This window comes from Schistocerca nitens, chromosome 3 (assembly GCF_023898315.1).
Source record: "Schistocerca nitens isolate TAMUIC-IGC-003100 chromosome 3, iqSchNite1.1, whole genome shotgun sequence".
Classification (NCBI taxonomy): domain Eukaryota; kingdom Metazoa; phylum Arthropoda; class Insecta; order Orthoptera; family Acrididae; genus Schistocerca; species Schistocerca nitens.
The window spans coordinates 294,361,359-294,386,867 of NC_064616.1; positions in this window are offsets into that span (position 1 = coordinate 294,361,359).

The following is a 25,509-nucleotide window of genomic DNA, read 5'->3' on the forward strand; positions in this document are numbered from 1 at the left end:
TAGAAGATTTATGTTGTTGCCATGGTAGTCATTTAATGTAAGCTAGGGAAGTCGTGTAAACTTTGTTCTGGGTGTTATCGTATGTTAAGCGTATATGTATCATGTTTTCCAAGGCTGATATTGTCGGACATCCGAGCGCTTTGTCTAAACGAGAGTGGAAAACAGCTTAAAAATCACCCTTAGGCTTTCCGGAATATCGTAGCAACAGTCGTCAATCCACGGCGCAGATTCGGTACGGATCTGATTAATCGCTCTGTCTCACAAGGTAGGTCACTTTTGATGCAAAAATTATATCAGTAATTTGATGGTGTAAGATTTCAGTAATAATCTGCATGGAATGACGAAGCTGAATGTCGTAGACTACATTTATAAACCATCTCGGCGTTGGCACGAATCCATTTAGGGAAATACTGAAAACCCAATTCGGGTTTGATGGACCATATAACAGCACTGAGTCCTCGATTATCAAGTCAGCCAACGTGTGCCTTATAAGCATGATACACTCATTTCGGTAATAAAGTCTCTAAAGACGATCATGAGTAGCTAGAAATAGAGCTCTTTCAACACATGTGACAAGTTGTTGTCATTCCAATACAATTCGTATCTCCATGCAGTCTGTGAATTTTTTAGGTGTAAATGGCCGTCAGTAGCTGTCTACAAACCAGAATTGTATTATTTTTGTTACAAAGGAGTACTGACAGACATGTGATTTCACTCTAAAGAAAATCATTACATTAGACACATAGCTCTTCGAGTTCGCACTTTTTTCGCGAGCAAAATGTGGACTTACGGACATTAGGCCGTGTTCTAGGATGCGTTTCTGTTCCTAATGTGCCGTCTCCAATTACGGATAACATCCTCAAAGGCTATAAAGACGTAATTAGTTAATTTTCGGATGTGAGCTTGGATTTCTTGAAGTTTTCCCGATGAATCTAAAATTCCATCATACACGTTTACTCCACGGTATTGCGTAAAGTGATTACAAATCTTGCAGTCGACTCACCTTGAGAATTGTTGAAAGGGTGCCAGTCGAAATATCGAAGCAAGAATTAATAATATCCCGGATGCACGCCCTAAAAGTGACGGAATAAATGTAAATTTGTTTAGATACCTGAAACTGCCGAGCCGTTTCTTGGTTCTTGTGTTCTTTGATCGCCAACACCCGGCTTAAGGAACACAAGAGCAATTGTCTTCTAGGCAACACGGATAAATTGGCGGTAACAAATCCTGCACTAATGAGTAGAACACGTCAAGTGACATAACCCGATTTCCCAGAAACTTCGCTCTGTGGAAGAGGAGTCAAAATAAACGAACACGTGTCTTGGCTCATCATCCGTAGACACTGGACCGGCTCTATGAAAACGACCGTCAAAGTATTCGACATAGTTTAGATGCCTCTTAGCACTCCAGAAGTTCAGCCCAACTGGTGGCACAGTAGCTAGTGCTCCACCCTATCATTTTTACGTCCCGTGTTCGAAACTCGATTATTGTTTTTATTTATTCAATTTTTTTTTCATTCGTCTACTCATGCTCGTAGAAGGTTGCTACACGAATGTTTTTTTTTTTAAATCAAGTTAAGATACAGGGGCGTTATATTAATTGAAAAATTACAACAGGGTTCCACAATAAGAGTTTTATATATTGCCACAGCAACATCTCTTCGTATGAATCTCACTCGGGAAAGAAACGTCGTTAACATTGCTGAAGATAGCAATAATTTCGCGGCTTACCACGTATAACAGATCACTTTTTCGAAAACTGGCTCTTGAAATTGATTATGAGTCAATATACACTACAGGAACTTCATCGAAAACAATTTTAAATAATTTTTCCATTCATTTGTTGTCTTTTTTCGTTTTAATTTATTCAGCATACAATTAGTACAATAATAAGGACAACATTATTGAAACGTACATTGGAAAACGTTCGTGTAGTAATTTTTGATGGACATTAGTAGATAAATAAAAATGAATAATAATAATAATAATAATAATAATAGGGTTTCGAACACGGGGTGCGAAAGTGCGAAGCCCCGAGGCTAACCATTGTGCCACCGCTGCGACTGAACTATTTACTCGCTAAAAGCCACACAAGTTACATCGAAAACTTTGACTGACATTTTCTCAGAGACGGTCGAGTATCTACGGATAAGCCACAACACGTGTCAGCTTATTTTGACACCTATTCCACTGAGCGAAGTTTCTGGAAAATCGGGTTATGGCACTTTCCGTGTTCTCCTCGTAAGAGCAGAGAACCACCAAAGTCTATGCTCCGATGTAAAGTGTCGTCAAGATCCAACCATTACTATGTTAGCATGTAGAGAGGAAACAGAAATTAAGAAACACAGAAATAACGCTAACCGAAAAGAAGGACAGAAACTAGATAGATCTTGGGACTTACTGCAAAATAAAGCAAAGAACGCCGGTTCTTCTGTTGTACGAGCTTCATAAAAACCGTCAGCGCGACTACGTGATCTTAGACAGCTGTCGGACGACGTCACAATTCGACCGCTGCGATGTTACCAAAAACAATTCAGCAGTTTCGGAAAACTAAACCATTTTCCGTATAATAACTCACCAAATATTCTATATGGCTGCGAGGTGCCGGGGCTAGCAGTGTATTTATCACTAAGTTCTACTAGAATCCACATATGTAAATCATGCTCTAAGCCCCCTCTATTCTAACTCAGACTTTTGCTGTTGCACAAGGATAAAAGAAATACGCGAACTGACTCTAATCAACCCTGCTAGTGGAGTAGAAGAGAGTTTGGCACCTGCAATAATTTAATTTGATAAATAAGTTAAATAAACCAAGGTTTCATTAGCATAGTGAGGAATGATAGGGTTGCTCTATCGATTAACAGAATGAAAGTTCTGTCCAAAATAACAATATGATTTATTAAGATTAAACACAGAATAGTAAAAGAAATACAGGAAATATTTATAAAACATCAAATTGGCTAAAATTGGAGATTCATACAAACACTATAAAGGTGAAGTTGTCCCTAACTTAGATCGTGAGGTTTAAGACGAAGTGGTATGTGGAGCCAATTCCTTTCCACTCAAATCTCAAGAGAGACACACAGCTAACCCAACAGTAATTGCTGCTACTCAAGACAGAACAAAGTTAGAAAAAGACGAACAGGCGCGCTCAGCTGAGCTCTGATTATCACCTAGGAAAATCCCTATCTGCCGGTGCTGCGGACATACGTTACCAAAACTGTCTTCTTGACTGCCAGAACACGATCTGGCGTACCGGAGCCGTTGGCTGGTTGCTTCTACGTCCTCGACCGAAAGGCGACTGCCGACTCTCCACAAGAGCACCCGTACAGGCCGAACACAGAACATTCCCGCCCCCACGACAGTGGCCGTGGTTAAACGTTCCAATCAGCAACTCGAAAACCGGCGGAAATTCCACTCCATTGCCGGAGCACTACCATTCCACCAATGGAGATTCTTGGCGCCAATTTCTGTGCTGATTTTGCTACGTCACGGCGCTATGCCCTGAGCAAACCAATCACCGTTACTATTTTGCAGAAAGTGCGGGAATTTTCCCGCCACAACTGCCTGGGTACACAAGTCATTCCCACGCCTCGCTGGTAGCCCGCCAGAAAGTGTTTTCGCTAAGTTTCTCCGAAGTAACGGAACCTCTAGCCCAGCCGCTACTTCACACCCCAGCGGGCGTGTCTCTTGACAATGTCGGCGTCTGCAAAGCATTCACTCGACTGCCTCACACACGTCGGCTTAACCCGCCTGTCACCAGACCACCCGGGTGATGAGAGACGCTGCGTGGGAAGTCCGCGTAAGAAATAGCAACCCTCCACCACATGCAACTAGAGAGGAGAATCGTAAGATAGAAATATGAGAGGGGGCTCATGCCACCTCTCATAGCCCCCACGCCATTTTAGATTGTAATTGGTGAGCGGTTGGCTCACTTAGGAGCAAGGTAGTGAGTCAATCGCCCAAGAACAATCTCGCAACTGGCTCCACATGCCGCACTCTATAAAGAAAATCACTGCAACTGAAAAATGCAGCTCATAGAGGGAGGATTATTTATGATGTAGCCAACTTCACCTTCTTAATATGGAACACTAACACACCCATCACACATCCATACCCAGGGAGCCCCTTCCAAACACCGATTCACGCAGACATTCACACTCTAAATATGGCCCGGTCATCTGAGCCAAATATGGAGCAGTTTATTCTTTACAATCAGAGTTGGAGTGCTCCGCAATTAAATGCCCAAGATGTTACAACAATTTGAATCATGAAACTAACCTGAACTCACTCTCACATGATACTATTTAAGTTAACAATCTCTTTGTGAACTTTCAGAATCTAATTACAACCTCCGATTCATTCTGTCTCCCTGCAGCAAGAATAAGCTTTACAAAATGTTCCCTGAACTGATGGTCCATTCACAATGACAGTGGTGGTATCTGCTTCAGTTTATGGGGACTTCAGGCACACTGTTCGCATACACACAACAATAAATACAAAATACAAAAAAAACATGGTGTGGAGAACAATACAGTAATTTGTAATAAGAATTACAGTGTAAAAACACAAACACATACAAGGTATAACATACATTACAAAACCAACATTAGAGAAAGAAATTTAAGAAAGAAAAGAAAAAAAACAAGGTTCATGGGGCATCAAGTTGTGCGTGCACATTGCACAATGTTCACGACTGTGCTGAGAATGAGGCACTAAATCACATTGTTAGAAATATTCGAAGCACTTCACACATTACACCTTACTGACATCACATAGGGCTAAACGTCGGGTGTTGTTGCTATGTTGTTGAAAAGGCAGTAGGGTATGCTGGAGCATCTGCAGTACTCTGTTGAGATTGGACCAAGACCCACCCATATGATGACGGCAGTATGGTAGGAAGACACAGTGATAGGCTCTCCTTACGTCGATTAATTGTCTCTGAGGTCTACTTGTTGGGATACATCACTAGTCTAGGCCTCTTCTCTCGCTGGACAGTACTTTATGTTTCCCAATATTGCAGTTCGACGAGGGATGATGGCACGTGGAGTGACTATTGTTAAAACTGCTCTCTAATAGAGAGGAGAAGTAAGAAATGAGACCATACATTTGTTAGTGTGGCGCGATACTGCTTTGTATATGCAGATCGGCCAATGCTAGTGAGTTGTAAAAACCCAAACAGGTGAGTATAGAGCGTCCCTTTCTGTCCTGAGGCACATGAGGCGCAGGTTCTGACACGATATGTGATCTTCTTCGTGTACTCACGACAACGTGGTCTGCCGCAGGGAATCCCTCCAAACGGCTGCCGCGTCTGGAGAGCTAGCAGGCTGTCGCGTGTGGGTCGCGTGTCAGTGTCAACGGCCAGCCTCACTTTCGCTTGTGGCCTGGCGAGGGTCCCGCGTAATCCCTCAGGTATGCGGCCGGGTGACTGTCAGCCTGTGGACCGGATGTTCTCGCCCTTCACGTCAGGTGGGGTGCTGACGCTCTTTTCTTGCAGGTAGCCGTAGACCTCTTGTTCCCGCTCCGGCCGGCCTCCGCATTGCCACGATCCTCGTCATCTGCACAATTCTTACAAAAATCTCACGCCTAACTTTTTCCCATGACCTTCTATGTTATAATAAATTTACATAATGAAACATTGATGGTCTGTCATTTCAGACACTCTTATTTTACTTTTATAGTTATTAATCTATGGCAATCATTATAACATCTAATCTAGACATGGAAATAATTTATTTTGATATATGTGTAGAGACCGATCTCAGTATGTACATGGTGTGTGATAACTGATACTTTGTAATAGATGAACAACTAAATGTGCGGGCCCGCACTAATATTACTATTAATTATATAGATCGACAGTAGACATGCTCAAGAGTTAACTACCATATGCCAACGATCTACATTCTATGTCTTCTAAATAAATTATATTATTATGCAGGCTGAAGTTTTACTGAGCTATAAAGAACATGCAACTATTGTACGTTCGAACATGCAACTATTGTACGTTCGCTCGCCGGTCGTCCCTCCATCTCGGGTCTGTGGTTTCATGACCTGAAAAATAACATCCCAACAGGCGCGCGCCAAACACAACACTTGTGGTAGAAAACCCCCACAATATTAATGTAGTTATTGTAAAAATCCTAAAGTTTAATTTATCCTAGAATATGGTACTCTATTATTATTATTATTACTTTTTTTTATACAATACTCTTACATAATTCCTGTTACGTTGAGATGTCTCGCTGCTCGCCGCTATTGACGACAGTGATGTGCGCGCCGTACGACATGGCCTCCGAGTTCTCACTACGCCTCACTGAAACTCCAGAGACTGGGTTAGCCATGGCTATACACGACAATAAATTTATAGTTGCAACTTCCTTCTCTATCTGATTCGGTTTTCGGGATCAAAGCACACCTTTCCAGAAGCAATGTAATATGACCAAGCCAGGGGTGGTTCCTGTTGAGGATTCAGTCGCCCAACACACGCCAGCTACACAGTATGTCACGAATATCCAAGTATAAGTCCCTGGTTATTCATCTGTGACAGTCACGAGCAGCACGCTAAATCCCCAACCAGCACATTGGCATGGTAGGCTTTATGCTCGCATTTCTCTCGTCTAGGGCACCATTGGAGTCAAACGCTCACAGGATCACCCCGACTTGCAAGACAACGATGCTGGCGCAGCTCTGCAAAAAAAACTATACTGCCCATATTCATCCTCGAAATCACGCAATATACCACAATCTTGCCGTGCACTGACGCGTGCCTGCAAGCATTGGTATGAACGTTTCACGAACTGGTTGTGGCCGCTATTGAGCGTATCACGACTTCTCAGAACGCTTCTAAGAGCACGTTCTTGTATGCGCCCGTTTGTGCGACGTCTCGTCACTCATCTTTATCCCTTAACATGGACACCAGATAGGAAAGGACAAAAACATTGCTCATGGAAAGGTAGTCCCTCTTATCGCAACGACAGATGAGATCCCGAACATAGACAAAAAGTTAACAGCAGTAAATTCTTAAGCGAGAAAACGCAGCGTGTTAATACTTTAACAATCTTAATCTATTAATGCAACGATTATTGTTCCCCGAAGAAAGGTTCATATCTTTGCCTATTCTAATATGTACAGCACTTAAACTACTATTATTCCACGAACTTCTTTGTGTGAGAGAAGTGGTGGAGTCCTACGGACTAGCGTCAATCCCTTCTTAGACTCCCCCTCCTCTGACGTGTATTAGGATTTGGAGGTCTAATTTCTATCTCCCGGTTCTCCTGTTGTCCTTGATTTCGCTCTCTCCAATTACGGTCGCTTTGCCGTTCGTCATTCCTCCTGTCCCAGATTGCTTGTCTAGATTGACCTTGTTCCTTAACGTTCTCGTTTCCGTGTCTCTGGTTTCCATAATCTTGACTTGCGTAACCTTGATTTCCGTAACCCTGGTTTCCTAACCGACGAGCGCGATTATGCGGTCTGTTGTCGTCGGCCCTTGCTGGCCCGTGGTATTTGTTATTTTGCGCCTTCTTCCTGTTCTTTGCGTCTTGTTTATCGAAGACTACTTCGAGTTCGCGCAATAGACTCTTGAATGCTTCTATGTCAGATCCACACTTCCCGACAAGTGTCTGTTGATACCTAATAGGCAATTTGGAAAAGCAAAATTTAATGATTTCTCCGTTGCTATATGGACTATCTAAAAACTGATTCTTCTTGAGTAAATCATCAAAAAAATTTGGTTGCGTTCCTATGCCCGGACACTTCCAGTTCAGGACAAAATATTATTTCCTCTTTAATCCTGTCTTGCGTTTCCTTTGACCAGTAGGTACGCAGGAATGCACCAACAAATTCCTGATAGGTCCGACACGTCGCTGCCACACCCCGCATCTTTTCCGCGGCTTGGCCTTCGATGTGTCCACACATGAATTCTAATTTTGCGTGGGTTGGCCATGATGACGGTAATGAATTAGTAAACCGCGTCACCCAGCTCTTCGGATGCATCGACCCTCCATTATCTCTGAACTTTTGGAATTTTAGTATCGACAGGAAGTGATTGTGATCAAAATCCTGTCCGATCCTCGCACTGGTGTTGTCACTCGTTTCCGATACTTGCACGTCTGTTGAGTGTCCTGATCTATCTTGCTGATAACTGTGATTTGCTACCTCTGTATCACAGTGGAAGTGGCACTCCGAATTCCCTCTCCTAAGTGGACTACCATTATTTGAACTATTACTAGGTGTCTCTGCGTGTGCATTGTTAGTTCCGCACTCTGTCACTGGGCTGGAGCACGGCGGGCTTTTCCTCGGAGACACATTTCTGTGTACTCCATCATTGGTATCCGAACGCGCAGTGCTCGTGTGCCCGTTTCGCTCTAGTTTTGCTATCCGACTCTCTACTTCTTTCATTTGTTTCGTGATGTTCGTAACCGCAATATTACCTTGGGTTTTTAAGAACGCTAGGGATTTTGAGTGGGCTTGTGTCGCACGTCGCAAGCGACCTGCGAGTTGAGAAGTTACTTTTGCTACTTTCATTGCCCCCATTGCTGCCGTTTTGGCTAGGCCTGCTACCTTTTGTGCTACCAATGACATTTGTTTGGCTTCTCCACATTCTTTCTTTATTGTTAGTAATTCCCCACGAATTTTCCCTATATGCGAAATTATTGCCTGAGTGTCCTTCTTACGCTGTTCGTCAGCTTCTTCCTTCTCCTTCTTGCGTTGTTCGTCAGCTTCTTCTTTCTCCTTCTTACGCTGTTCGTCAGCTTCTTCTTTCATTGATCGTAGGAAGCTCAGTATTGGGTTAATGTCATCAATTTGATCCTCGTCACACATGGGTGATGTAACTCTGGACACCTGGGCGCTAGAGCTCTGACGTGGCCGAGCTGGCCCCTGTCTGCTCTCGTTCGTTTGATTATAAACTTCTGCTACCGTCTCGACCTGTGTGACTGTCTCTGTTTCATCCTCTACCTCACTATCATAATCACGGCCGCAACGCTGCTCTAAGATCGCGTCCAAATCACCTTCCTCATCAATGACCCTGGCGTCCTGTCCTGCTAAAAATGTGCCCATCTCATCTCCGAACCTATTCCCGTCAGTAAACTGCCCCTTATCCATTATTCTATCCTCTTTTGTTTTAGCTTCGATCGATAATAGTCGTGCCTTACTTCTCGTTATCATTTATGAAAAACAAATTTATCTAGAATGCACAATTAAATTAATCTACTCCATATATTTTTACACATAGACATAAAATTTCAACAACGCTGTTCGAACGCTGTAATCACAAACACAATTTGATGTGGTACAGAAACCGCACACAAATCCGACAAAGTGCGATGTGGTACGGACACCACATCAACGAAACACAAAAAAACAATGAACAAAAAAAATATATACACTGAAAACAAAAACTGTAATCATGCGCCGCTACTTAAAACTAAACGCGGAACTACCAGAAAAAAAACTTGGGTATTAATCAATAAAAAATTAGAGAAAAAAAATTTGAATGTTCGTACTAAGAATACTGTTTGTTAATCAGTGATTCTCAGGAAAGATCCGAGGCTAAGGGTCGCCATATTATGCGAGGTGCCGGGGCTAGCAGTGTATTTATCACTAAGTTCTACTAGAATCCACATATGTAAATCATGCTCTAAGCCCCCCCTATTCTAACTCAGACTTTTGCTGTTGCACAAGGATAAAAGAAATACGCGAACTGACTCTAATCAACCCTGCTAGTGGAGTAGAAGAGAGTTTGGCACCTGCAATAATTTAATTTGATAAATAAGTTAAATAAACCAAGGTTTCATTAGCATAGTGAGGAATGATAGGGTTGCTCTATCGATTAACAGAATGAAAGTTCTGTCCAAAATAACAATATGATTTATTAAGATTAAACACAGAATAGTAAAAGAAATACAGGAAATATTTATAAAACATCAAATTGGCTAAAATTGGAGATTCATACAAACACTATAAAGGTGAAGTTGTCCCTAACTTAGATCGTGAGGTTTAAGACGAAGTGGTATGTGGAGCCAATTCCTTTCCACTCAAATCTCAAGAGAGACACACAGCTAACCCAACAGTAATTGCTGCTACTCAAGACAGAACAAAGTTAGAAAAAGACGAACAGGCGCGCTCAGCTGAGCTCTGATTATCACCTAGGAAAATCCCTATCTGCCGGTGCTGCGGACATACGTTACCAAAACTGTCTTCTTGACTGCCAGAACACGATCTGGCGTACCGGAGCCGTTGGCTGGTTGCTTCTACGTCCTCGACCGAAAGGCGACTGCCGACTCTCCACAAGAGCACCCGTACAGGCCGAACACAGAACATTCCCGCCCCCACGACAGTGGCCGTGGTTAAACGTTCCAATCAGCAACTCGAAAACCGGCGGAAATTCCACTCCATTGCCGGAGCACTACCATTCCACCAATGGAGATTCTTGGCGCCAATTTCTGTGCTGATTTTGCTACGTCACGGCGCTATGCCCTGAGCAAACCAATCACCGTTACTATTTTGCAGAAAGTGCGGGAATTTTCCCGCCACAACTGCCTGGGTACACAAGTCATTCCCACGCCTCGCTGGTAGCCCGCCAGAAAGTGTTTTCGCTAAGTTTCTCCGAAGTAACGGAACCTCTAGCCCAGCCGCTACTTCACACCCCAGTGGGCGTGTCTCTTGACAATGTCGGCGTCTGCAAAGCATTCACTCGACTGCCTCACACACGTCGGCTTAACCCGCCTGTCACCGGACCACCCGGGTGACGAGAGACGCTGCGTGGGAAGTCCGCGTAAGAAATAGCAACCCTCCACCGCATGCAACTAGAGAGGAGAATCGTAAGATAGAAATATGAGAGGGGGCTCATGCCACCTCTCACGGCCTCTGAGGATGTCTCCCATAGTTGGAATTGAAACGTCAGGCCAAGAAACATGCATTAGACCACGAACTATTGCACATAAGACTAACGTCATAAAACACATTAACACCGATTGCGACAGCCTGAACTGTAAAACGTTGTCTTCTGGAGGAATTTAAGGGATAGTGTTATAAAGAGGCTACTTACAAGTTGGTCCTTGTTCGAGGGATAAAATCTTTGGATGCCTAGTATCACGACAGTTAGTGACCAGTCTCAAAGGTGTTTATTGTACTACAGACTGTCATTTGAAGGCTTTGGTAACGGTTCGAAGACACAGGAATGTGCGTCGTAAGCCAGTAGCAGTAAAAGATCGCCTAGTCCACAAAAGGAGCGATATCTGAGCTAAACTGCATTACACACCCCAGTCTGTAGTCGAGGACATTAACGTACGCCAGTGCAGTAATGCTCGTGTTGGAGGTAAGCTGGTTCTAATCCTGGAGGTGGATCAAGTTTTCACTGCCAGTATTTGGCCAGCAAGGAGAGGAGAGGTGGTGACGTAGAATTCCTGATCCCCAGTATTTGCGGAACCTCGATCAGATTCCAAACCTCTCAACAGTGTCTCATGAAGGGATCCGTCTATCAAACGGAGACGTTATGCTCGGCGGCTCTCTCGTTGCTGTTCGAGAGGAGTTGGCTATGTGCTGGCACCGGGTTCAACCCTTTCCCTTTTCTCGTCATCGTAATACAACACAAACATAACATTATACTATGCACGCATCCATTACACTCACCTACTCTCTACAAATATACATATGACACAACATACCTCATGAGATATACCAGCCGATAATGCCACACGACATTTACATTTTTACATTGCACTACGAAATCCAACGTTGTCAGTAAGACAGCTGCCTGTAGTGCTAATGGCTACCACAACAGTTTTGGTTTCTTGTTAAACTGCATGTCGAGGACTCAGACCAATTGATATGTATGGTAGACATCAGGCTGGGTGTGTCTCATTCACTAAGTCCAGCTTTTGAGGCAGCAACGTCAAGATTCGTCCATGAATGACTGGAGGAATACACTCTTCACACGGGAATCTTGCTTCAGTTTGAAAAAGAAATGATTATTTGATTATTTACATCTACATCTATACTCCGCAATCAACCTTACGGTGCGTGTGGCGGAGGATACTTTATTTACCGTTATGTGAGGGAGTATACTTCATTTACCATTACCAGTCTCTATCTCCCCCACTCCTTTTCTCTGTTCCATTAACGAACTGTGCGTGGGAAGAATGATTGACAGTAAGCCTGCATATCAGCATTGATTCTGTTATTTTCCCATCGTGGTCAGTTTAGGTGATGTATAGGAGTTCAATAAAAATATCGAAACCCCACGAGAAATACATGCTTGAACATAAATGCGAATGCTAGCCACGCCGGCAGGAGGCGCTGTAGTATTTGACCACGAACAGCACCTTTGCAATGTCCTCAATACGTCGCAACTGTCAGTTGTGGTCAGAACAGCGCTCTATACAGTTCTGAGTGCATTTTGTCGGAGCTAAGTGAATTCGAATTCGGGTAAATCGTCGGTGCTCTTACGATTTATGCTGCCATAATCACGTTAGCCGAATGTTTGATGTTTCTAGAGGCACTGTATTGAAAATTTATACCGCACACAGGGAAAACGGAAAAACATAATCCGCTAAGTTACACAGCAGAGGAAAGTGGTTGTTGCGTTGAATGATCCCGACAGACGATCAGTGAAGAGGATTGTGAAGAAACATCAGAGGACGAAAAATGGTTCAGATGGCTCTAAGCATTTGGGACATAACATCTGAGGCCATCAGTCCCCTAGACTTAGAACTACTTAAACCTAACTAACCTAAGGACATCACACACATCCATGACCGAGGCAGGATTCGAACCTACGACCTTAGCAGCCGCGTGGTTCCGGACTGAAGCGCCTAGAACCGCTTGACCACAACGGCTGGCTCAGAGGACGACAGCCTCAAAAGTCACTGCAGAAGTAAATGTCGCACTAGCAAAACGAATTGAGCTCCATAAGTAGGGAATTGCACGACAAGCTGGAATTCCAAAACCACACATCAGCGATGCATATCCCGTAACAGGAAAATATGATGCCAGAGCCATAAAACCTGGACTATGGAGCAATGGAAAAAAGTCATTTTGGTCGGAAGAGTCTCTTGTTTCAGTCTGTTTCCAACTTCTGGCCGAGATGTCTGGCGTAAGCCATCCCAAGCTTACTATGCAGACTGTGTATTGTCACGAGTAGAACATGTCAAGGGCTCAGTGATGTGAGCTGCCATATCGTGGTACTCCATGTGCTCATGGTTACTCTCCTAGATCGCATTACTGAAAAAGGATGATTATGTGACCATATTGGTTGATCAGGTCCATCCCACAGTACAGTATTTGTCCCCCAATTGTGATGCTGTGTTCCAAGATGATAGGGTCGCATCGTTAAACCGTCTCTTTGTTAGCACAATGATGAATTGTCGCATCTCCCAGGCCACCACAGTCACCAGATCTCAATATTGTTGAGCCCTTGTGGTCTACTTTGGAGAGAAGGGTGCATGATCGCTATCCACCTCTATCATCGTTACCTGAACTTGCCACTATTTTGCTGGAAGAATGGGATAAGATTCCCTCGAAAACTGTAAGGGACTTATATTGATCCATTCCGAGACGACTTGAAGCTGTTTTGAATGCCATCGGTTTTGCTGCACCGTATTAGGCATGGTACTATGTTGTGCTTTGACGTGTCCATATTTTTGTCAACTTCGTGTATGTGGGAGGAACTAATATAATGCCTAAATTGTCTCGGAGCGTACGCTGTCGGAATGTCAATAGCAAACCTCTTCTTTAAGCGCAATGCCTTTCTTATAGCCTCTGCCACCCGCACTTACTAATTGAGCCCCTGACGAAACGCGCCGCTCTTCTTTGGATCTTCTTTATTTTTTTCTCCTATTTCTACTTGGGAAGGATTCCAGATTGAGGAGCAATACTCAAGAACCGGTCGAATGAATTTTTTGTAAGTCACTTCTTTCGTCGATGAATTACATTTCCCTAGGATGATTTCCTTAGGACAATGAATGTCAGCCTTGCAGTTGCTTTTCCTACAGCTATATTCAATTATTGTTCCCCTTTACATCATTCATTATTCCGGACAGTTACAGTTACCCTACATAGTTTACCGTTGTTATAGTTTCCGGTGATTTATCTTGGAGTGTTATTTTAGGCGTATGATGAGAGGAGAAAGATACATTATTCTGAGGTTGATAATGGAAAGAAAAGTTGCACCGAAAAGATCAGTAGCAAGAAGACGAACGTCGTGGCTACAGAAGCTGAGAAAGTGATTCGGACAAACTTCCCTACAACAGTTTGGATCCAAAAAAAATCGGAAACAAGGTTAGTCATAATGATAGCCAACCCCCGAAGAGAGATGGCCCTCAAGAAGAAGAAGTGAAATTGAACAGCTCTGAGTCTTTATTCCTACCTATGCATAGTGCGTTACATTTTTTTTCTTTGAAGGTCAGCTGCTAGTCAGTGCACCAGTCTTCCTACGTTTCGTTATGTTTTCTGGCGTTGTAACTTTCCTGTATACAGCAGCATGGTCTGTGAACAGTCTCGCGGAGCTTCTGACACCACACATTCGCCTGGAAGGAAAATAGTAGTCGGTGCACTTACAGCAACCTGGTGCAAAGAGCACAGTTTGGTGCAGGAATATTGATGTGTGCACGCTCCGTGTCAGACGGCATATGAGAGCTTCAAGACTTCTTTAATAACACGAGGACTATTATCAATCCTTGATGCATAAAGGTAAACTAATGCAATCACAGGTACAGCTGGAAAAAACTTCATCAGTGTACATCGTCATCAAGCGACTCTGCTGGGTGAATTTCTCCGATGTGAAAATATCCTGTGGATGGACTATCTAGTGAAGTCTCTGGCTCTAAATCATATAGAACATGTCCAGAATGCTTTGGATAGACTGATGGCAGCCTGCCAGCTTCGCTCAACGTCTCAAGCAGAGACGCACAACTCTGTCTCAGAATTGGGGGAGACTATCAGTAGAACTGGGGAACTACTCACACTCGCCGCTACCCTTCTCTGTGTTGTTATTTTAGAAGAGAATTTCTGATTTGGCTACGGTTTTTTAATCATGTATATTTCGAGTGATATATTTCAGATAGTGTTGTGTTCCAAATGTTTTATGAAATACCTTCCTTGTCCTGTTAGCCTGCTACCATCATTTTGACGTAATAAGCTCTCTTTTTCTTAACTAGGCTTTATTTTCGACATTTGGAGATACTGAAGAGTTCCAATGCATGTCCTATACACCTAAAGTCGACTATTATAAAGTAAATTGGAGGAAACAACATCTAATGAGTTGCCAGGCAGCACTGATGATACTATCTCCATGAATTAGAGCATAAAGGTAATGTGGTATCTCGGGCAGAATCGGTGCTAACTAGCACAGATTCCGAAAACGTTGGTCATGCGAAACACAAATTGTGTTTTTCTCACAGGGCTTCCTGAAAGCCGTGGATCAAAGCAGTCAGATAGAAAATACCTGAATATTGAAAAGCGTTTGACTCACGGCTACACGAAAGCATATTAGCAAAGGTACTATCATATACGATATCAAACGAAATTTGTGACCAGACTGAGGATTTATTGGTAGGGAGAACGCAGCACGTCATCTTGGGTGGAGAATCATCGACAGATGTAGCGCGTCAGTCCCAAAAGTTTTTGGAGTAATAAAAACAGAAGAACGTAAATATGTTGGTTTTAATGCTTCAGGTGTCCTTCGTTGAATACAATGTACATAACGTTCATACGGCCTTGTGAAACTGTTCTTCTTTCAGATCTTGTTCAACTTGCGCGTCACATTCACACCTTCCTCGGTCTTGGCGAACCATCAGAGACTCATTCTGCATGTTGTCGTTTTGCGGTAGGTTCGTACTGACGACATCAAGTCTAGTCACCCGCGATGATTTTTTCAGAAAAGAAGTGCCCACGTTTTTCATTTCAATCAACCCGCGGTAGGTGTGCGTTGTCGTCGTTTTTGTCCGGGAAGCAGGGCGTGCGGACTGTCCAAGCACACAGTTTTCTCTTCTTAAACACATTCTGTAGAATGTCTCGAACACTTGATTTAGACATGCTCACCAGTTCCTCGTTCCATTGTGGTTTGGGACACGACAACGTTGATATATTACGACTGCACGTCCACTACTTAACACTACCTGCTCACAACTGGCTTGTCGAATGCACATCTATTGTTTACAATTGTCAGTTCAAGATGCCACAGTAATTGCTGCACCCACGTCCCTTAAATGCCAGTAATAAAATAAGACTCCGAAATTTTTGGACGGACGATGTAGACGTAAGTTCAGGCGTGCCCCAAGGTAGTGTGCCAAAACTGTCAAGATATATTTTAAGTCTAGAATCGATAGATTAAGAAATTTACGTGTTTATTTGCTGGGTTGCCATCTTTGGGATCAGTTGTGTACTAGAAAATGGGCTTATAACCTGAACTAGGTCGTGTAATAGTGGAAGTTGGGGTATAATGGGGTGGCTAAGAATAAAGCTAGATAACAATGACAGTTTTCCTTGTTGGGACTTCAAATTTACTTCAGCAATAGGTAAACAAGGCATGAATAACATATGTGAACTATGAGGACTTATTATGTTTAATATAACTCAGCACTGTACAATACATGGTTATACGCCATACTTAGGGGTAAAAACAGGTTCTCTGTGGGGTACAAACGGGCAGTGTTATATTTTCCGTCTGAGGCATCAGGCACACCGGTACTCAATCAAGTCATCTTCAATCCACCCTGTACAATCCTCATGGGACCACTTCTCACGCTTTAAATACTTCACCCAATCATCTGATTTTCTTGTTGACGAGTAGGTCTCTTTGAAAAGAAGACAAGGCGTTTCATTCTCATCTTTAGAAGATCTGTTTGCCTTGATAGTCTTCAGACTCTTCTGCGTATTTTTTTATGGTCTACCGGTGTCATTCAACATTTTTTTCACTTGCCATGAGGATGCTTCTGTTGCATTAAGTTCATTTTTGTACGTAAACTCCATGATCACGGCGCATTTTCCTCCTCGTGTGATTAATGATGGTCTCTCGTAACAAGGAGCTGGCTTTACTCTCTGATAACACAGTGAATAAAGACCGTGTTTGCACATCAGTCGACGGAGCAGGCTATAGAGAAGAAGCAGTAACTGACTCTGTTGTGTTCTGCAGGTCTAGCATTAATTCTTTCTGTTGTATCTGATAGTGCCAATTCTTCTTCGCCAAATACATTTGCATTAAACGTAAAATACCAGTCTTTTTAAACCCAGACGGGTCATTTTGCATCGTTCCTGTTCTACTACACGCATGTACGAACAACTGAGCTATTTGGTACTGGGTTGCTGCTCTTCTCAGATGACTGTTAAGCCTTCTCTTAATTTCCTGACCGTATAAGGCGCTTAATGGTCCCATCTCAAAGGAAAATATACCTCTTCAGTAAAGGATATTTAATCAAATGGTTAATGAAAAAAATAATCTAAAATGGTTCAAATGGCTCTGAGCACTATGGGACTTAACATCGGAGGTCATCAGTCCCCTAGAACCTAGAACTACTTAAACCTAACCAACCTAAGGACATAACACAGATCCATGCCTGAGGCAGGATTCGAACCTGTGACCGTAGCGCCGGCCGGAGTGGCCGAGCGGTTCTAGGCGCTGCAGTCTGGAACCGCGCGACCGCTACGGTCGCAGGTTCGAAACCTGCCTCGGGCATGGATGTGTGTGATGTCCTTAGGTTAGTTAGGTTTAACTAGTTCTAAGTTCTAGGGGACTGATGACCTCAGAAGTTAAGTCCCATTGTGCTCAGAGCCATTTGAACCATTTGTGAGCGTAGCAGTCGCGCGGTTGGGGACTGAAGCGCCTAGAACTACTCGGCCACCGCGGCCGGCGAAATAATCCAAAAACTGGCGCAAAATAACTGTAAATACTATATGTAATTATTAAATTGTAGTTATTAAAACGTGTACACACAAGTATCGTACCGTTAAAAGCACATACTGCTTACATTGCACATTCAAGATATATGTAATGAAGTCATGGGGTAATATCAGGTAATTCCCATAGCTCCTACCCGGTTTTACCTCAACTGTACTTTGTACGTAAAGTTCCTTCTGTATAAGAAAGAAGTTGATGAATCGTTTAACATAGTATGTGTTCATAAAGCCAGTTAATAGTATTATTCATTGTATTACTAGTTTTAGCTTGTAATACGAAGGTATAAATTCCTTATTGAACACAAAATATCACAAAGTGAGGTGCACAACCACAAAAATCCAAAAAATTATTTTGCTCAACAACAACGCGCCTGACACTACTGAGTTTCATGGCGGTATTGAAGTTGCCGGCTGTCTTCATAGTTTACCGGTCAAAAAACAATGTTACCAACTCGTAAAGAGAAATATGATGTCTCCCGCTTGCACTCCCGTACCCGATTTTATCTCAACTTCCCCTAGTAATAAAGCTTGTGAAGCAAGGCAAAAAATTTTCCGTTCAGCTAATACAATATACACTGTTTAACTGAGAAGACATAGTTGAATTAATTAAAACGTGTTGGACCCTTTGCTGTTCATATTTTATATTAATTACCTGGTAGACAATATTAACGGTAACCTCAGACATCTCGCACGACAGTTTGAAAGACGAAGACGCAACCATCATCATGCAAGGTAACCTTTTTTTTTTTTTAACTGTCATGATGTGAGCCGGCCGCGGTGGCCGTGCGGTTCTAGGCGCTCAGTCCGGAACCGCGGGACTGCTACGGTCGCAGGTTCGAATCCTGCCTCGGGCATGGATGTGTGTAATGTCCTTACGTTAGTTAGGTTTAAGTAGTTCTAAGTTCTAGGGGACTGATGACCTCAGATGTTAAGTCCCATAGTGCTCAGAGCCATTTGAACCATTTTTTTGTCATGATGTGATTCTAACGGAATATACTCGTGAGGAACGAACCGTCACAGAAGCGTGCTGCCGACGTCTCCCTACGACGTTATAGCAGGGTGTCAATTCGGAGAGTCGCGGGAAACTGTCTAAGGAAGTTTTCTTTCCTCCGCGTCAACGCTGCAGCAGCAGCTCATTCAGCACAGGACACAGTCAGACGTGCTTCTGTGGGCTATCACATTTTGTCTGAGCCCCGTTTTCTCCTAACATAACTGGCATTTCTAGATTGATGTAGAGGTATTTTAGAGGTGAAACGTTTGCTGATATCAAAATCCCGACTTCTATGACCAAGTCATCTATCGTTGGCAAAAATATGTCGCACTGAAGGGTGAATACGTAGGGAAGGACTAACACCATCACCAAAGTTCATGGTGGCAGCTTTTTTTTTTTCTCCAAGTTGATGATTAAAACTTCGTGACTATCCCTCGCACGGTAAGAGATTAGGAAGCATGTGGATGTGTACAGTCAATTTTCTCTCTGTACATACACAAGTAGCCTACTGCTGGGAGTGACTAATACAGGTACAATGTATTCTCCACTACGCACTGTGGAGTACTTGTGAATAAGTAATGTAGACACAGCGATGGCGAACCATAAGGTCCAGGAGCTGGGCGACAACCGATGGGCGGACGGCATGGAGCTTTGAGCGTCCACTATTGTACGGCCTGATCCTCATGGTTATTTTAGTTCGTCCGCCATTTACAGCTGCTTCCCGCGCCGAATCATAACACCGGTCTCATAATGCACAGTCTCGCTCGAACCCTGAAAAGTCACTAACGAAATAATACTCACCACAATCTCCGTTTCGCCTCGTCACACTTTTTTATATATAGCTGACTCATTCCATAACCTGTATTGTCCTGCATGAGCAATAGCATCTTTAAAACTACCAGAAAAGTAACTTGTTTCGAAGGGCACGCAAGTAGTTCATTTCACGCCACCAATAATGAACAACCAAACTTACGACAAATACCGGGCGATCAAAAAGTCAGTATAAATTTGAAAACTGAATAAATCACGGAATAATATAGATAGAGAGGTACAAATTGACACACATGCTTGGAATGACATGGGATTTTAGTAGAACCAAAAAAATACAAAAGTTCAAAAATGTCCGACAGATGGCGCTCCATCTGATCAGAATAGAAATAATTAGCATAACAAAGTAAGCCAAAGCAAAGATGATGTGCTTTACAGGAAATGCTCAATATGTCCACCATCATTCCTCAACAATAGCTGTAGTCGAGGAATAATGTTGTGAACAGCACTGTAAATCATGTCCGGAGTTACGGTGAGGCATTATCGTCGGATGTTGTCTTTCAGCATCCCTAGAGATGTCGGTCGATCACGATACACTCGCGACTTCAGGTAACCCCAAAGCCAATAATCGCACGGACTGACGTCTGGGGGCCTGGGAGGCCAAGCATGACGAAAGTGGCGGCTGAGCACACGATCATCACCAAACGACGCGCGCAAGGGATCTTTCACACGTCTAGCAATATGGGATGGAGCGCCATCCTGCATAAACATCGTAAATTCCAGCAGGTGTTTATCAGCCAGGCTGGGGCTGATGCGATTCTGTAACATATCGGCGTACCTCTCACCCGTCACACTAGCAGTTACAAAACCAACGGTAGATGTGGTAAATCCAACCCATACCGTGACCTTCTCGTTGTGCAATGGAGTTTCCACGACAGTTCTAGGATTTTCGGTAGCCCAAATTCTGCAGTTGTGGGCGTTGACAGACCCTCGGAGCGTGAAATGAGCTTCGTCGGTCCACAACACGTTACTCAACCAATCGTCATCTTCCGCCATCTTTTGAAACGCCCACACCGCAAATGCCCTCCGCTTCACTAAATCGCCAGGTAACAGTTCATGATGCCGATGGATTTTGTACGGATAGCATCGGAGGGTACGCCTAAATGCCAGCCAAACAGTAGTGTATGGAATGCCGGTGCGACGTGCGGCTGCACGAGCGCTGACTTCCCCGTACATAGACGAACCCGCTACAGTCTATTCTTCTCAGCAGCATTACGCCTTGTGCTCGGTCGGCCACTACGGGGTCTATCGTCTAAACAACCCGTGGCTTCGAACTTCGAAATCATTCTCGCCACAGCTGCATTTGTCAACGGACCTTTACCCGTTCGAATCCCCTTCCTATGGCGATAGGATCGTAACGCTGAACTAGCACATTCCCCATTCTGATTATACAGCTCCACTAAAATCGCCTTTTCAGGTAACGTCAACATGCTGCGACTGCTGGCGCATCTGATTCTCTCTCTCATTACAGCTCCTTTTATACACGATTGTCATGCGTAGTCACTGACGTTTTGCTGTCCAGCGCCATCTGCCGGACATTTTGTGAACTTTTCTTTTGTTCTAATAAAACCCCATGTCACTCCAAGCATGTGTGTCAATTTGTACCTCTCTATCTACATTATTCCGTGATTTATTCAGTTTTCAAATTTATACTGACTTTTTGATCACCAGGTATTTTAAATAAAGAATAAGATGCAGCGCAGCCTCCAGGATAATTAACTGTTTATCTTTACACAAACATGTTTCATCACAGTTGTGGCATCCGCAGTAGAAGTTTTTTTTTATTTCTGCTGCAAATACAATAGTAGAAAATACTGTGGATTTCTAATATGTGGAACAGGTTATTGCTACTGTTTACATTATATTAAGTTTATTGTATCTTGCCTTTATATTACATTTTTATGTCATTTTCCATTTCAACCACAGACTTATGTCAGACGCAGCATTCCACGTGTATCAAGCTCGCTCGGATAATACCTCTATCGGAAAATTAGGACTAAACTGCAACGTATGAAAAAGTGAGTTCAGGTTTTCATACACCACAGTTTATAAACCAAGCGTTCTCTGAGAATACCTGTATTACAGGTTACATGCTGATTTTAGTATTGATCTGTGGCTGAAACAGACATTCAATTTACTCTCCGATGGTGATTCGGATCCCCCGCCCAGCCTGTGTATTGATAGGGTGAACATGTCAGACATACCAGGGCTACGCATTCCGGCCGCAGCTTGCTCCCGTGTGAAGAGATTCCGCCGCCGCTGCCGCCAGCATGCCATGTGGAGAGGGCCACTGACGAAAGTATGTCGGTAAATACCGCGGTCCGGCTTTTTTTTAGCCAGTATCTTGATAGTCTTTGAAGCCTTTAGTTACGCACCGTTGAAGAGTCAAGTTTTGACCTTTCCTGCATTATGTTTGTGATTTAGATAGGTCCCTGGACTGGTATACTCATTGCTACGATGTGGACTTGTTTTTCATCAGTTGTGAACTCCGCCGTCGTCGTCCTGATAAATCGCCAGTTTCTTTCACCGGTCTCTACGTAAATGCTAATATGAGAGATCATAAACTGTGTTCTTGCTACACAGAGCAGATTATAAAAGTCACAGGAAAAACTAAGTTTAACTAAAAAGTAACATACAGTAAATGGCCGCAGTAGCGATACCTTAGTCCCCGTACAGCAAATTCACAGAATTCAGAGGAAACAAATGTCCACTAAGGATGCCACATTACAACGCATACGGAAAGAGAAGGTCTTGGCAGCTAAAGTCGGTTTAGCACGGCTGCTTCGCTTGTCTGCCACGACCAATTAATCGTGCAGCGTGATTTTGTTAATGTTTCTATGACATCACATTGTTGCCGCTGCGCTGTGGCAGCCGTTTGAACTTCGCCGTCGAGAGATACCAAGAGCACTGCCAGCTAGAGCCCCGCACACGTGTGACCTATCCGAATGGCCTGCACGCGTCTAAGGTATGCTAGTGGGAGCGCGAATAAACTTAGCGAACGTTAGAGGAAGTTTCCGAAGATTACCGATGCTAATGTCAAGCGACTGGCACAGCTGCGTGAGCGTTAGTCCGCAGGCACGCGGATTTCACGCGCCTGCAATCACTTGCACATAGGCTGCGAATCCTCAGTGCACGCATGGGCGCTGCTCTTTCCGTAGCAACAGACCTAGGCAAAATTTCTGTGAATGACGAATAACGAATACAGATAAAAATTACTATTCGTTATTAGTGAATAAAAAACATTAGTCGAAACATTAGACACTTACACGAATAAAAACTTTTTTCTTCAACTGCGAACAAAAAGTGTTAGGTGTAATAGACAAACTCGAAATCCAATGCTATTTATTGCTCCAATTCTTTGTCATTTATTAAACAAATGTACTCGTACTTTTCGTTTCTTTTAAATTAGTTATCAGAACAACTTTTTATTTTAAATGTCTTATCAGAAATTTTATTTGATTTATGGAGATTTACCATTATGACAATAAAGAAAATACGTTCTACACATGCAAAACACCTCTGAACTCACCTTTAATCAAGACTTCGATGTATAAATTTCACCTCACAATCATCTTCAGCAGTAACTGAGAAAGCATTAAATCCACTGTAGTTTTTGGTACATAATTCGTTTGATTCCATTTTAACTTCACTTCCAAACCACATTCCAAATAAAATATTTTTATATCGTAATGTCGTTCGAAACGTGTGACTCAACGTCTTCGTCATTTATTTGGCTATTATACGCTGATGAGCGAAAATATTGCGACCACTTGCTTAATAATTCATTGGTCCATCTTTGCAATGCTATAATCACCGATTTTGTATATTATAGATTCGATAGATCGTTGGTTCGTTTGTGGAGGTATGCCGCACCAGATATCCACGCATAGGTCCTGAAACAATGGGCCGCTGATTGTGTACGCGGCGATGACATGTGATAGTGACCCAAATGTGTTCCACTGGATTCACAGCAAGCGAAACTCGTGGCACAGACATCAACGTGAGTACACTATCATGGTCCTCGAACCACTGTAGCACAGTTCTGGCTTTGAGACACGGGCAGTTGTCATGCTGAAAGATGACATCGCCAGTGGGGAAGACATCTAACATGCAGAGGTGCATGTGATCCACAGATGTTAGCCATGTCTTCGATTACTTCCAACGGTCCCACGCCAGTGTAGCAGAAGGTCTCCCATAGCATAATACTGCTCCCACCAGCCTGTGGCCTTGCTATGATGCACATTTAGAACCGCCATTCCCGTGGATGACGGCGTTTGTGTAGACGACCATCGACCTGGTGTAACTAAAACGAGATTCACCAGACGAGGTGACACGTTTCCATTGATCCACGCTCCGGTATATACGATCCTGTGGCCACTGCAATCATAATAGACGATGTCATTGGGCCAACATAAGAATTTGTAGGAGTCGTCTGCTGTGGAGCCGCATGTTCAACAATAAACGATGAACGGTGTAGTCCAAAACACTTATGTGTGCACCAGCATTGCGCTCCTTTGGCAGAGATGCCACAGATCGCCACCTATCCTGCTTTACATTGCGGGCAAGCCTCTAAATCCCATGTTCTATGAAGGGTCATGGACGTCCAACACTTATCGCCCAGTGCCGTTCAGTAGTAGGACAAAGAGAGAATCAGCGCCTTTTGTTAGTGTGGGTTGCCTACATCAGGGCAGGTATGCACTCAGTGGCCAGCCGCTATGGCTGAGCAGTTCTAGGCGCTTCAGTCTGGAACAGCGCTGCTGCTATGGTCGCAGGTTCGAATCCTGCCTCGGGCTTGGATGTGTGCGATGTCCTTAGGTTAGTTAGGTTTAAGTAGTTCTAAGTCTAGGGGACTGATGACCTCAGATGTTAAGTCCCATAGTTCTTAGAGCCATTTGACCATTTTGAGCATTCAGGAGCAAAGACATTGTTCTCCTTTGATTGACAGATCATTCACCTATTGTTCTGCTAAGATCCTTCCTTTTGATTGACAGGTCCTTAACCTATTGTCCGCTCCTCTCCCCCTCCTCCCCCAACCCCTCAGGAAACCTCCAACCCACTCCCTCCCCTCCGGTGATACAGGTACACTTTCAGGTCTGAGTTATTCGAATAGCCCCCACCTCATTCTTATCAATTTCATTGACTACATAATTAAATTGATCAGCTAGTTAACTCTCCCCCTTTGATAAACCTCCATCCTTTCATCTCCCCCTCTCACCCTCCCCTCCCCTGCCAGGAAACTGGCAGCTTTGTGGTGGGAAAAAAGGATCTCTTGAAGGGAAATTCAAGGATATATCGTTCATTTATTATTAAAAAAATCAGTTTGCAGGGTTTGGATTTCTCGTGCTCATCATTCTCTGTTGTTTGAAAAGATACAGGTCTTGTAAGAAGTAATAAAATCGATCGTTTTGTTTAATTCCTTTTGCACAAGGAAATCCATCATGAAACACCTACAAAAGTAATTACACTGGTGAAAATCTTTTTATCACGAAGCATGCACTGCCCACTGGACTGCACAGAACACCACTGCACTCGCTGGCAGTAGTCGGGGTGAACTGATGGCCCCCACAAAGCAACGACGCGACCGTCAGCTGCTGAGACATGTGGAGGTGTCCATTTGCGTCCTGCAAGCATGAGGATCCCTTTCACATTTGAAACCTGAGAAATTCCTGTTGAAACACGTGTTAACCTAGCCACTGTGGCTGAAGCATAGTGGGTCCAGTGCAGGCCTAATTGCCGAGTGAGAGATGCATGCCCTATCAACTCACCCCTGCAAGCGCAGCTAAAAGGTTGTCAGTG